Raw genomic sequence first — 14,205 nt, forward strand, 5'->3', positions numbered from 1 at the left:
CTGGAATCGACTAAGCTCCTAACAACTGTATTACTTATTATATGTTGGTCCTGTGCCTGTTGACACAATTAATTGTGTGACAATCAGAATGCAACAAGAATAATAGCCAGACCACAGTTTTGGATCAGAATTCTATAGGATTATTGATTTTAGGAGTGTGATGCTCATCCTGCTAAGAGTAATTTGTATGCCACTTAAATTTCTTTTTCTGAATGGAAGTTCTTTCTCTTCATGGGGCGATGTTCTCAATAATATGTTAATGAGGAATGCTTCTTTCGTTTTAAGTGAAATGCTAATAAAAAAATTCTAAGCTCATATATTCGGACCTATAACAGAATTTCTTTATCACTGGGATATTGATTGACATCGTTTATGTGCAGGAACTTGATGATCTCAACCAAATGATTGACACATATTGTGGTCTAATTTGGTGATTTGTTCAATTTTGTTTTTGATGGGAAGCCATGCGATGCCCTTGCTGGAAGCAATTTACACGCTGAGATGGTCTAGGGCTAAGGTAATGAATACCTCGAAGCATAATTGGTTTTTCCTAGCAATCATGTCTTTCTTTTTCCTTTGCTCTCTCTTTATTATTATTACTAGTTTCAGGCCCGTGCGATGCATGGATTTGTTTAATGTACAAAAATTGATGTAGCAAAAGAATGCAAAATAAAACATTAATAATATATAAGTAGTCAGAAATGATACAACCTAAACTGCATATATGTTTGACTTAATATTAAAATGTAAAAAAGAATGAAAATATAATTTCCCTATTCTCATAACAAAATTGCTTAAAATGCCTCATGTCTATATGATTAATGTTATAATATTTTGCTATACCAAGTAATTAGTATGCAGCATAAAGTTTAGTTCCAAACAAAATATTTAAAGCACATAGAGATACCTGTCAAATATATATATATCTACGAATCAAAATAATAATTATCAATATATTGATAAACAAAATATCCATCATATCATATCAAGTAGGTATGTTTCTCAACGCAAAACCACCAAAAAAATATGTAGTGCATACAAAAGTTTACTAAATAAGGTTTTATACCAGAATACTAAATATAAGTTTCAGACATCATGAATCAGATGGAGTTTTTTCAAAAAGGAGCTTGAACTCTCTGTAAAATATTCTAATTCTCTTTTTTAATTTTGATCTGTTTTTGCTTTTTGTTACTTGACATCAGATTCTAACAAATTTCTCTTGCAAGGTGTAATGTTATCCAAGGAACAAATTTCAACTTCATTGTCACAAGTGACCGATAGCGAGATCTGTGTTTTAGTATAACATAAAAGTTAGCATGTTAATGAGGTGGCATGAAAAGATTGTTGTACAATTAATGTGAAGAATCAAGAAATCAATAGTAAGGCGAAAAAAATAAGCAATCCAGAAGTTTTTGATGCAAAGTGTCAAAAGTTAATTAGAAGCTTCACGGGATTGATAATGGGTCATTGACAAATAGAACATAAGCCAGAAATAATGTTAACTAAACTTCAAGCTTTCATTTGTTTTGAAAACTTCTAAAATTCAAATGGTAAAAAACCCTTGTATTATTAAAAGTCATTCTACTCATATGTTAGATAAGAATCTGACAATATATAATGCATTCTTTTAAAAAATCTAACATTAAAAACATATTCTACACATTATGGGAGAATAAAAGCATGTTTATTTTATCTATTTAGTTAGCATACTAATAAAATATAAAGAAAAGTTTTTTGCACTGTTAATGTGAAGAATCAAGAGAGCAATAGTAAAACAAAGTGGTAAAGGTGAAAGAAGCAACAACATCAAAAGAGTATTTAAAAATAAGTATTGTGAAATATACAGCAAAAGAGAATTTGAGAGTTTTGACTTGTCCGGTTGTCACCTTAATTATGAAGAGGTGTTGAGGTATTAGTATAAGTATTAGTTTTGATCATAGTTGAGTCTGGATGAATGTTGTACATATAATGCTTTTGGGATTACATGAATACTTACCTTTCATTTCACAAAAAAAAAAAATACAAACATGAGGAATGAAAAAGAAAAGTAATACCAAGTGTATTGACTTACATTATCAAGATCAACTTTCTTTTTGGAAGATTCAGCTTCATCAGTGAAATATTTTTTACCTGTCGACTCCTAATGATTTAGAAAGGAAAAATATTACTAATATATTGCTCAACCTCATCTATATATGCAGATTGATACATGAAATGAATAGAAATGTAGCTCTATAAAAGAAGAAAATATGTAATGTACCTGGTTCTAATCTAAGCTGTCTCTGAAAGCTGCTATCAGATTTTCATCGTCAATCATTTTAGAGACAGAAAATACATGCCAATTTTGATTGGGATTGAATTCTGAAACTTGAATCTTGAACAAAAATTTCTTTTTCACCAACACATCTAACTCTTGAAGAAATGAATCATCATCACATTCCTGTGAACAATATAAATAAGCAAAGTAAAGCTATTGAATTAAAGCTTTTAATTTTTACAGAAAGGAATTAGAGTGATTACTTTTGTCAGTCGTTCCCTCAATTCGACTGCAGATTTGTGAATAACTTGTTTAGCTTCACGATCAAACAATACAAATGATGTAGTATATATATGGTCAATGACTAAAACCTGAACTCTGTACCTGATGAAACTCATAAATTAAAATAAACCTATAAGAACTGTGAACTAAAGTGTACGTTGAAGATCCAGACATTCATTAATGAAGAATATGATAAAATATAACTTGTGAAGAAACTGACATACATACTTCAACACATACATTGGGATAACAAATCTTGTATTTTTATTGCACTTTTCACACCAAAATTTACCATTTTCAGCATTTACCTTCCTTTGATATTTTTTGCAGGCATAGTAAAACCAATTATAATCTGTTTGAATTTTCTCTATAGTTGCTAATGTCACACATGTGCAAACCTGAGTATTATTAAATAGTAAGAAAATAAAGTTATAAATAATTTGGTAGAAAATTATCAATTGTGTTAAGATTAGTTATCTAGTTTGCCACTAATTCCATATTTTAAATAATCAGTGCAATATCAATAAAGTCACTTCTTAAAAAAAAATTACCTCTCGTGCCTCTCGAATTTCATCAAGTGTCTTTCGTTCAGTTAATAACAAAAAATCATCCTCGATGGAATAAGCTTTTTCAGTTGGAATCTGACTAAATCGTTGAGACGAAGAATCTTCCACAAGTTTCAGACTTATGATAGTAAAAGTAAATTAATTAGAAATAATACCAAATTACTTATAAATAACTAATGAATGAGATAATTCACCATGTACCTTTTTTTAGATCAACAACTTCAGGTATGTCAGGATTGATTAATATCTTGGACGTATATAAGGCATTTGTAATAGTAATTTTACCTAAGAAGTAAAGTTTTTAAATTCATGATTCTGTCAATGATTCTGTCAATATATAAGCATAATCCACGAAATAAAAATATATCTTTTTTGATAAATTAGTATAATTCCAATAAAGATTTACCTCCATATGGTTTTGTCTTTGCAAGCTGAATCACCATTATAATAATTCCTTAATTAGCTTTCTGTACATACTGCGAAACTTGAACATCGTAATCACCCCATAAACTGCATTGCAATTTAATGTTGCTGCAAGCAGATAAAAATTTAGTACGGAATGCATATACACAAACTCACATGCACACACATACTTTTACTATAAAAAATATGTAACTATATTGTATATATTTGAACTCACTTGCTATCTTGGAGTTCAAGCTCCAATAATTTTCTTTTACTTCCATTGCTCTCAACTTCTTTTACATTTCCATCTGAAAAATATCATATAATATAAAGAATTGAATAAAAAGCCCATAAGTCTCAACTATATTAAAAAATAGTATTGAAATTAAAAAAACAATAAGCAAAACTATAAATTTATTTTAAAATAGTCGACTTTTTATCTTACAGTTGAGGTGATACGATTAGCAATTATATCCTCAAAATCAACTAATCCCAATGAATAGGAAGTTATTGTAGAACTCTCACATTCTTTAACTAATATAGAGTAGAGGAAGTTAATTCTATATGCGTGATCAGTAGCTCTATAATTTTCAGTATTTTCCCCAACACCAAAATTCATAATCAGATAGTAGCCGCCTTCATTCAATTGTGATTTGAATTTATCTATCAATTTGGTCTTGATCGTTGCTTGAATTTTTGCTCCCTTTCATAAAAAAAGAGAATATCATGAATGTATAATCTTGAATTATTCACATTAAAAGAAAATGATAACTGAACTGATAAACAGATTATGAAAGAGCGAAAAACATTACATTTTCATCCAGTAAAAGCAGCTCAATAGTGTTGATCACATTCGGAATATTGAATTTCATCACATTCCATAACCTAATGACTCTTACCACCACTTTCCAAGTTTCTTTGTTTGGGTTGATTTCAGAAATAAAATCCAGTTTTGGTACCATATTCAATCTGTTTATCAATATAAATACATGTATAATGACAAATTTGGTAATTTAAATGATAATGCAAATTATCTAATAATAGTACCATAGGAATAAAATATTGCGAGGATTCCGCATAAAAAAGAAGCAACATATAAAAGAACTATAAAACAAAATTAGATCTGAATATTAATCATGCAATCATCAATAGAACAGAATATATTAAACTAAATATCATGAAATAACTACAATGCAATGCAATAACTAAGGTAGATCCCAAATGTCAAGTTTTTTTTTAGAATTGGCTATCCTACATTCTGAAATATTTCTTTAAAGACCACATTTTTCGTGTTGTTTGCAACCTGACCATCCTTTTCATTGACCAAAATTCTCAAACCCTTCTTACTTCTAACTCTAGAGATGACCACATAAAATTGGCCATGACTGAACACAGACCTTGGAAGGTATAGTCCAACATTAGAAAGTGACTGACCCTGATTTTTATTTATTGTCATAGCAAAAGAAATTGTTAAAGTATATTGTCTTCTTTGCAGCTTGAAAGACCATCTTGAATCTAATGGAGTCATCACCATTCGTGGAATGAAAACTTTCATCCTAATATTGTTGCCTGATATAATTTTTGCTTCAATGACATGATTGCCCAACTGAGTGATAATTAGCCTTGTCCCATTGCATAAACCAGATGATTGATTTATGTTCCTCAATAACATTACAGGAACTCCAACCTTAAATTTTAGTTTGTGGTTAGGTATCCCAGAGCACCGAATACTGTTAAGGAAATCTGGAGTATGTAAATTTTATTCGCAATCAATATACCCATCAACGTTACAAACACTATCAGAACTCAAATACACCCTTTCTTCTCCGGGAATTAATGAAAGGTCGTAGTCATTAACCATTTCAACTATTTCAAGTTTCGAAGCGAGGATGGCTCTATTTTGAAGGTAATTCACTTCAAACATATTATATAATAGATTCGGATATGTGCTTTCAACAATACCAGCAAGAGGATTAGTGAAATCTTTGATGAGTAGATCATTTGGTACTTCAATCAATGCTTCTCCATCATTAGGCTCACCAAGTCTACCGTCACCAATACTTAATAACCATTCTGAAAATTCTCTTAATTCTGAAACTTCATTGTTCGAATAGCTTGATTGTAACCTTATATTTTAAGAGAGAGTCAAAACTTGACAAGTGTCCCATAAATATGAACTATTTATCGTGGCAAGAACAATATCGGTCCTATTGCCTTTAGGAATAACTGACAATATTTGTCTAAAATCTCCTCTGAACACTATGCAATAACTAAGGTAGATCCCAAAGGAGAGAGATTTTTTTTAAATGCGCTATCCTACATTCTGAAATATTTCTTTAAAGACCACATTTTTCGTGGTTGTGCAAACCTGACCATCCTTTTCATTGACCAAAATTCTCAAACGCCTTCTTACTTTAACTCTAGAGATGACCACATAAATTGGCCATGACTGAACACAGACCTTGGAAGTATAGTCCAACATTAGAAAGTGACTGACCCTGATTTTTATTTATTGTCATAGCAAAAGAAATTGTTAAAGTATATTGTCTTCTTTGCAGCTTGAAAGACCACTTGAATCTAATGGAGTCATCACCATTCGTGGAATGAAACTTTATCCTAATATTGTTGCCTGATATAATTTTTGCTTCAATGACATGATTGCCCACTGAGTGATAATTAGCCTTGTCCCATTGCATAAACCAGATGATTGAATTATGTTTCCTCAATAACATTACAGGAACTCCAACCTTAAATTTTAGTTTGTGGTTAGGTATCCCAGAGCACCGAATACTGTTAAGGAAATCTGGAGTATGTTAAATTTTATTCGCAATCAATATACCATCAACGTTACAAACACTATCGAACTCAAATACACCCTTTCTTCTCCGGGAATTAATGAATAGTCGTAGTCATTAACCATTTCAACTATTTCAAGTTTCGAAGCGAGGATGGCCTCTATTTGAAGGTAATTCACATCTCAAACATATTATATAATAGATTCGATATGTGCTTTCAACAATACCAGCAAAGAGGATATAGTGAAATCTTTGATGAAGTAGATCATTTGGTACTTCAATCAATGCTTCTCCATCATTAGGCGTCTCCCAAGTCTACCGTCACCAATACTTTAATAACCATTCTGAAAATTCTCTTAATTCTGAAACTTCATTGTTCGAATAGCTTGATTGTAACCTTATATTTTAAGAGAGAGTCAAAACTTGACAAGTGTCCATAAATATGAACTATTTATCGTGGCAAGAACAATATCGCGTCCTATTGCCTTTTAGGAATAACTGCAATATTTGTTAAAATCTCCTCTGACACTAATCCGAACTCCGCCCCTCCGCCCCAACAAAGATTGATTTAAACTATTGGGATTTGAAAATCTGAGCACATCTCTTAAAGTTCTGTCAAGAGCTTCAAAACAAAACCTATGGACCATAGGTGCTTCGTCCCAGATGATGAACTTTGTTTTACTTAATAGCTCAGCCTGAGGACTACCTTATGTTATGTTGCATGTTGAGTCTTCGGTTATAGACAATGGGATTCCAAATTGTGAGTGAGCAGTCCTTCCACCAGGCAACAAAAGGGAAGCAATACCACTTGAAGCTACGGTAAGTACAATGTCACCTTTTGAACGTAAGCCAGAAGTTTTAATTGCTCAAATGTGGGTACCGTCTGATCAATTTTCCCTTGTGTTCCTCTCTTTCAAATATCCTAAGTTGAATTTAAGCTCAATTGCCTTAAATTTTGAATATAATACCCAACTTGAGATACCATGATTACTTTTTGCCAAGTCAGCATGACCATGTCACCTTAGCAAATACAAAATATCATGTGCAAGCTCGTGACATCCTTTGTGCGAGATTTTCACCGAAATCGCAAATCTATATCTTCTATTAAAACTGTTACCCTTGCACACGTCAATTGGCAATTTCCCCTTTTTTTTAATTTCTTTAAAAAAATTAATTTCCTGTGTAACTGAGAACCACCTCCTCAGCATTTAACGTTATTACCCCTCTCTTCAATTCACAATATTAGCCTTTCACCCACATCCATTTTCACCCACCTTCTCACACCTTCCATTAAAACTTCAGCTCTAATTAATTCACCCTAAATTTGATCGAAGATTTTTTCTCCCCTTTCTTCAATTCCCAAGATCGCCTCTTCGTGTTCGTCTCCTAGAGAAATCGTGCTCTGCCTCTTCATCTCCGTCGACCAAAGAATTCGTGCTCCGCCTTGAGAACCCAATCGTCTTTGATTTTGATTGTGATCAGAATTCGTGCTCCGCCTTGAGAACCCAAGCGTCGACCTTAAGATGTTTATATATGGTAAGCCCTCAATGTTTCATCTTATTCATCCTCACCTCCACCATCTACATCGAAGATTTTCAAGGAAGGCTGCAGAGTTTGTTGGACTCATCATAGTTCAGGTTGAAATGTATTGATTTATATCTTATACCCTTTCAATTACAATCCAATTAAAGGTATGATTTTATATTTTATATTTTCAGAGTTAATGTGGCATATATGTTTTCTTTTTTATGTTAGTAAATCTGAAAATATGAGTCAGTTAGAGATCTATAGTAATTTGTCTCCGGTTTAGTACCTGCTAACTCATAACCTGGTCAATTATATTTCTATGTTCCTCCAGTTTAGTACTTGCTAACTCTATATTCTACTGGGAAACCTTCATTATGAGTGTCACTAAAGCATAATTATGGTTTCACCTTCTCAAAATTTTGTGCAAATCATTTTTTAATAATGTTTATGATGTTTTACTAAGTTTGTTTAATAGTACTTGTGAAAATTTTGATACAACTCTTTAACCCTCAAACCTTTCGAATTTCTATAGTCTTGCATGTAAAATTTCTAAATAGTTAACCCTCAATATGTAACATGTTTGTAATATGTTATTGATGATTTTGTACACCTAATATAAATAAATGTATTTATTCAACTTGATTTACTTTAATATGTTATAATTCATTCAAAGTTGAAAATGAGATGATATCTAATATTTCCTGTGGGTTCATTATTCAGCTATTTCCTGGATTCTTGGAATTTCTTTGATGTCCATATGCCTCAAATGATTTTTACCCTTAAATAGATGTCTCTTGGTTAATAAAAGAGAAACTACCCTTTGATGAGAAACAAAGGAATACTTAATGGTCCTACAAGGGAATGAGTATAAGGAACAGAACCAATTTAAGGGTCATATTTCAAAAGAAAATGGAGTAGCCATCTATATGGAAAATTTCCATTCTTTCTGACAATATATTGAAATAGGCAACAACTTCAAATTCACGCTTAAGCAAAATCCTTCATGTGCACTTAGTTTAATTTTGGTTAATGATGGATGTTTAAATACATTTATCTTTTAAGAGCCTATGCTCTTATTTGCTTATGCACTTATTTTTTTATTTCTGACAATAACATGTATTTCTCCAATGCTTGTGCTCTTATTTGCTTATTTCAAGTTGTGCACATGAAGCATAAGTAACGCATGTATGTACTGAATGAATTTTAGCACTTATTTGCTTATGCTCTTATTTGTTTATTTCTGACAATAACATGTATTTCTCCAGTGCTTGTGCTCTTATTTGCTTATTTCAAGTTGTGCACATGAAGCATAAGTAACACATGTATGTACTGAATGAATTTTAGCACTACATCACACAAGAGTTGCTCATTATGCATTCATAGTAACTCTGTGCATACGACAATGAGTTTGGTATATAAAGTTTTGCTTTTGTTAGTAGTTATGAAGGTTTGTGCTTTCATTTGTTTTTGTTAGTAGTTATGAATAGACATAGCCAATTCTATAAATATAATAGCCAATTCTATATTTTTTCCTTTTGTTAGTAGTTATGAAGGATTGTTCTTTCGTTTATTTGGTATATAAAGTTTTAAAAGATAATTACAAGGGAATGAGTATAAGGAATAATTTGTTTGGTATTCAAAGTCACCAGTGTGGCACAAATCTTTTAAAAGTTTTACATAAATCAAGAGCTGTCATTCTTAAATGTATTCTGTACAAGTTATGGGCTGAGTGATAGAAAGTGACTCATAGTTAAAAATACATTGCCAATAGTCTGCAGTTATCTAGGACAGATATATTAGTGTAAAAAATAGAATTCAATATCAGCAATTCCCATTTATGATTGGCTAAAGAAAATTTATGGTGGAATTTGGACATTCAAAACACTCGGGAAAGTGAGGCTACACGCATGGATGACCATTATTTATTAGTTTGGACCACCACATCAGCACGTCTAGCATTGTGAATAGTTTTTCTGGTAAATGTATCTGAGTGACTATGTCTATTCATAGGCAAACATGCACCGTCACCCCACCCAAAAAAACCCACCAATACCACCGAAAAATTCCAATTAGAGGTATGATTTTATATGTTTTAAAGTAAGTACTCTGATGAGAATGTTTTTGATATTGAGAAATAAACATATGCATGTGGGACAAAAAGATATCTAGGGAGAAAACCTGGAAAAGCAGCATTAGTGACAAAAAGCCATGAGAATAGAATCATTGCCAGAAAAGAAAAAAAGGATTACTTACATCATGGTACCCTATGCTATGTCACAGTTACACGGTTGACCCTAGGATCTGTTTAACTACATTGATAACCTTAAGATTGCTGATTGGATTTATGCGGGTAACCTCGAGTAATCCAAAGATTACTTTCATTAGGGATTCATGTGTAATTTTAGCCAGTTATCTCAGTGTTATCCTTGCAAATACACGAATCTTAGAGACACCCATGTGATTACATCACACCACATGGTATCAGTATGTAAATAATTCAGAAGGGAAGCGTTAATTAATATATTGAAGGAGGAAACTTACAAATTATAGTTAAAATCAACACTATTTCAATGAAGGGTAAGTGCAAGTTAGTTATACCAAGGTAAAATGAATTATCAACCTAAACTATCAAGGTCTAATATCAAAAGAAATATCAAAGTCTAATCCCAAAAACCATAGATTAATGAGAGAAGTAGCTAGGTTAATTAATCAAATTCACTGAGAAGATTATTGATCATAGGTTGTCATAGTTTTAACACTGTTTTGTTTTGCATCCTTTTGCTACATCAATTTATACATTCCACTATGTAGAAACTTGGAGTTGACCCTCCCCCATCTATGGTTCTAATCACAAATACTAACATATATTTTTTTAATTTTTTAGTGAGGGCGATTGTGAAACGAACAGCAAGAAAAATAACATTAGCATTCTGAGGGAGGAATGATCATCAAACTAGGCTCGCAGTCCCATATCGCAAACCAACAAAGCTAGAGTATATGACACATAAGTTGAAAAGAAATGAGACACTAGATGAACATATTTCAAACATGCGAAATATATTATTTAATATGGAAGTTCAAATGGAGCCTGAATTGAGTGAAAAAGAAAAAAATAGATGGACTGCTCAATTCCTTGCCGGATGAGTTTGGCTTTATTAAGTATAAATTGCTTAATAAGTCTACTTTTGATGAGGTTGTTTACGAAATGAGACTTATTAACTTCGACTGGGGTTTTAAGAGACTATGTAGACGAACTGCAATCTTGTCCTTTGCACCAAACATCCGTAGTGTCCGACCTGAGAATATGAGTGGAATACCTTGGTTTGGAAGAGTTCAAAAGTGATCTATTAAAAATGCCAACTACGAATAGTTGTTCGAATATCAATATTTATGAGAAATTGAGTGATTGTATGGAATACATTTGCATACTTAAAACATTTGGCATTTCCTTCCTTACATTTATAATGTGTTATTGTAATTCGTTGATAAACATGAGATCTCTATGAATCGTTATGATTAAACTTAAATGATATGTCATGTTTACATGATCTTACTTGACATGACCTTTTTATATAAAACAGGAGCTGAAAATGTACGTGAGCGATATATTTTAGACAAATATAAAATGGATTTATTTCTAGATTATATCACATATCTCTAGCGAGTCTTAATTACATTGCAAAAAAAGAACAAATCCTAAAAACAAGGTATTAAACTAACATCACAATATATGGCCTCAACCTAACCTCTCCAATCAAAAAGAGAACAAATCCTAAAAACAAGGTATTAAACTAACATCACAATATATGACGTCAACCTAACCTCTCCAATTAAGACTCATTGGAGAGGTTAGGTTGAGACCATATATTGTGATGTTAGTTTAATACCTTGTTTTTAGGATTTGCTCTCTTTTTGCAATGTAATTAAGACTCGTTTGAGATATGTGATATAGTCTAGAAATGAATCCATTTGATATTTGTGTAAAATATATCGCTCACGTACATTTTCAGCTCCTGTTTTATATAAAAAGGTCATGTCAAGTAAGATCATGTAAACATGACATATCATTTAAGTTTAATCATAACGATTCATAGAGATCTCATGTTTATCAACGAATTACAATAACACATTATAAATGTAAGGAAGGAAATGCCAAATGTTTTAAGTATGCAAATGGATTCCATACAATCACTCAATTTCTCATAAATATTGATATTCGAACAACTATTCGTAGTTGGCATTCTTAATAGATCTCTTTTGAACTCTTCCAAACCAAGGTATTCCACTCATATTCTCAGCTCGGACACTACGGATGTTTGGTGCAAAGGACAAGATTGTAGTGCGTCTACATAGTCTCTTAAAATCTCAGTCGAAGTTAATAAGTCTCATTTCGTAAACAACCTCATCAAAAGTAGTCTTATTAAGCAATCTATGCTTAATAAAGCCAAACTCATTCGGCAAGGAATTGAGCAGTCCATCTATTTTTTTCTTTTTCACTCAATTCAGGCTCCATTTGAACTTCCATATTAAATAATATATTTCACATGTTTGAAATGTGTTCATCTTGTGTCTCATTTCTTTTCAACTTATGTGTCATATACTCTAGCTTTGTTGGTTTGCGATATGGGACTGCGAGCCTAGTTTGATGACCATTCCTCCCCCAGAATGCTAATGTTATTTTTCTTGTTGTTCATTTCACAATCGCCATCACTAAAAAATTGAAAAAATGTATGCTAGTATTTGTGATTAGAACCATAGATGGGGGAGGGTCAGCTCCAAGTTTCTACATAGTTGAATGTATAAATTGATGTAGCAAAAGAATGCAAAACAAAACAGTGTTAAAACTATGACAACCTATGATCAATAATCTTCCCAGTGAATTTGATTAATTAACCTAGCTACTTCTCTCATTAATCTATGGTTTTTGGGATTAGACTTTGATATTTCTTTTGATATTAGACCTTGATATTTTAGGTTGATAATTCATTTTACCTTGGTATAACTAACTTGCACTTACCCTTCATTGAAATAGTGTTGATTTTAACTATAATTTGTAAGTTTCCTCCTTCAATATATTAATTAACGCTTCCCTTCTGAATTATTTACATACTGATACCATGTGGTGTGATGTAATCACATGGGTGTCTCTAAGGTTCGTGTATTTGCAAGGATAACACTGAGATTACTGGCTGAAATTATGCATGAATCCTTAATGAAAGTAATCTTTGGATTACTCAAGGTTACCCGCATAAATCCAATCAGCAATCTTTAGGTTATCAATGTAGTTAAACAGATCCTAGGGTCAACCGTGTAACTGTGACATCGCACAGGGTACCATGATGTAAGTACTCATTTTTTTTCTTTTCTGGCAATGATTCTATTCCCATGGCTTTTTGTCACTAATGCTGCTTTTCCAGGTTTTCTCCCTAGATATCTTTTTGTCCCACATGCATATGTTTATTTCTCAGCATCAGAAACATTCTTATCAGAGTACTTACCTTAAAACATATAAAATCATACCTCTAATTGGAATTTTTTGGTGGTATTGGTAGTTTTTTTGGGGTGGGGGTGGTAGTTTTTTTGGGGTGGGGGTGACGGTGCATGTTTGCCTATGAATAGACATAACCACTCTGATACATTTACCAGAAAAACTATTCACAACGCTAGACGTGCTGATGTGGTGGTCCAAATTAATAAATAATGGTCATCCATGCGTGTAGCCTCACTTTCCCGAGTGTTTTGATTGTCCAAATCCCACCATAAATTTTCTTTAGCCAATCATAACTGGGAATTGCTGATATTGAATTCTATTTTTTACACTAATAAACCTGTCCTGGATAACTGCAAACTATTGGCAATGTATTTTTCAACTATGAGTCACTTTGTATCACTCAGCCCATAACTTGTACATAATACATTTAGGAATGACAGCTCTGAATTTATGTAAAACTTTTAAAAGATTTGTGCCACAGTGGTGACTTTGAATACCAAACAAATTGTTCCTTATACTCATTCCCTTGTAATTATCTTTTAAAACTTTATATACCAAACAAACGAAAGAACAATCCTTCATAACTACTAACAAAAGGAAAAATATATAGAATTGGCTATTATATTTATAGAATTGGCTATGTCTATTCATAACCACTAACAAAAACAAATGAAAGCACAAACCTTCATAACTACTAACAAAAGTAAAACTTTATATACCAAACTCATTGTCGTATGCATAGAGTTACTACGAATGCATAACGAGCATCTCTTGTGTGATGCAGTGCTAAAATTCATTCAGTACATATATGCGTTACTTATGCTTCATGTGCACAACTTGAAATAAGCAAATAAAAGCACAAGCACTGGAGAAATACATGTT

General features: G+C 32.1%; 1 protein-coding gene across 1 annotated transcript in view; it reads left to right on the forward strand.

The window, feature by feature from the left end:
- Window positions 1–517, forward strand: part of LOC109841471 (putative pentatricopeptide repeat-containing protein At5g59900) — a gene marked incomplete at its 5' end in the record, with an annotated part of 3,647 nt that extends 3,130 nt beyond the window's left edge. The window contains one exon of the mRNA XM_020410438.1: window positions 381–517. The remainder of the gene's footprint in view (window positions 1–380) is intronic.

The sequence above is a fragment of the Asparagus officinalis genome, chromosome 5, assembly GCF_001876935.1.
Source record: "Asparagus officinalis chromosome 5, Aspof.V1, whole genome shotgun sequence".
Taxonomy (NCBI): Eukaryota; Viridiplantae; Streptophyta; class Magnoliopsida; order Asparagales; family Asparagaceae; genus Asparagus; species Asparagus officinalis.